This window comes from Otolemur garnettii, unplaced genomic scaffold, assembly GCF_000181295.1.
Source record: "Otolemur garnettii isolate 467f Iridium unplaced genomic scaffold, OtoGar3 scaffold00013, whole genome shotgun sequence".
Lineage (NCBI taxonomy): Eukaryota > Metazoa > Chordata > Mammalia > Primates > Galagidae > Otolemur > Otolemur garnettii.
Genome location: NW_003852408.1, coordinates 25,369,074 through 25,371,075, shown reverse-complemented (window position 1 = coordinate 25,371,075; position 2,002 = coordinate 25,369,074).

Genomic DNA, 2,002 nt, shown 5'->3' with positions numbered 1-2,002 from the left:
CTGCCCCCTAGAGGATTAAAAAATGGTCGGGCCACGTTGGAGTCTCCAGGACTCTGAATGGGGAGGAATCACCCCCCAGTCCCCCAACTACAGGAAAGGAGATCTTCGCTCAAGGAAATTACTGAGAAGTCTTGCAGTAGTAGTACAGAGAACTTCCAGAAGCAAGTTAGCTCCTCCTTTAGGACACCTCTGGAAAATGGAATTCCACAATGCTGGGGACCAGCATTGGAATTCAGTTCAGGAACAGAACACGGAAACAGATCCAGACTTCTCCCTAACAGGCCAAGGACTCTGCAAGCTGCCTGGTGGGGACTGCAACCCTGAAGCCCCCGACACCAGAAGTACAGAATTGGTGTACTGTACTTCTTACGGTTCCAAATGGGCTTCAGTTTACTTAGAAAGGGGGGAGAAATTCTCTTGCCTCTTCCTGGTGCCCTTTACCTACACTTTGACTGTTGTGTTCTCAGAAACAGAATTCTCCCACCCTGGGCACTTACTAGAATGGTTTATCATGTCTGTGAGTTGTGGGGGGAGCCTGTTCAGGGACTGTCACTACAGATAGTGTTGTTTGTCCTTAGATTAGCATCTTGGCAAAGACATAAACTGGAGTCTCTGCCTAAGGTTCAAAATCCAAACTGTCTCCTTAGTTCATTAAATATTTGAACCTGGGAGTCATTTTTTACAAATGAACTTTAAACAGGAAAAATGTAAATCTGGAGTTTTTTACTATAATAATGTAGATGTGCTCTCAAGCCAAGGAAGGAAGGAAGGCAGGAAGGAAAGAGAGAGGGAGGGAGGGAAAGGAATGACAGGTATGGGGGGAGGGGTGTACACTTCTCAGAAGAACTAGAGGCCTCTGATCTGGGCCTATCCAGCCCAGCCCCTAAGATTAACAGTGAGATACTCAGCCTGTGGATTTACACTGTGAAATCCCTCCATGGGTTGGCTCAACTATTCGCAGATCACTTGTGATTCAATTTTGTTTTGGTTATCTCAGTGTAAATAACAGTTAAGTGGGAGTTACAGATTTTTCGAACACTAAAAGTGATAAACAAAGCTAATGGCAAGTCCAGATAAGAAGGGAAACCACCCAGAAGAATCCACAAATACGAGCAAAGAGGAAAGCAGGACAGTGAGGGGTGTGTGTTTCTTGTCACCAAAACTTTTCCTTAGTCTACAGAAAACTTTACTTTCTTAATTTTTAAAAATCTTAATCTGAAAAAGTCTGTCTTGATTTTCCTAGTTTGCACATCCCTTTTCTAATAGAAAAGGTATATATATATATATGCAGGGTATTCTTTAGGCTGTTTCTGTTAGAAATCTTTGTGTATCTTTATGATAATATGATAAGAGGTGCCTGGTGAAGCAAGACAGTTTGGAATCCACAAAGCCATCCTCAGAAACAAAGATGCAAGTGTTTCCCCAACTGTTAGCTCGCAGCTCCCTCTAAACAGTTTCACGCCTCCATTTAAAAATAGTTGGCATAATGCTGTTTCCTTTCTCTCAACGTTGTGGCCACATTTCCATGGGGGCAAATGTGAATAGGAGTAGCTTAGCATTTTGATGAGAAGGTTTTATGTACCTGTACTTTCTGGGGGGTGGGGGGGTGGCACTTGGGGGAATCCAATATAATTACCTGAGGAAATTCTTTCCTCCTCTTATGATAGTCACAAGTTAAGGGAGCAGGGATAACTGAATCCTCGCCCAAGAAAGAGAGGCGCTTGTTTGAGACACAACAAAGGATCTGAGTAGTAAATGCACAGAGTGTTTGGGGTTTTATTCAGCCCGGGCTGACGGTGTGTGTCGCCGCCTCGCACTGCTGCCCGCGCGGACGCATGGCTGAGCTGCCGACTGGCGCCCTACCCCAAACACCGTACGCCACCCAACTCCTCCTGTAACGCCACTGCGCGTGGCATTGTGTGGGGCTCTGCATGTGTGGCATCGGTGACCCGGAATTTAGGGGAAAACGAGGCTAATCCCCGCTCCCCGCGGAGTCCCCCTT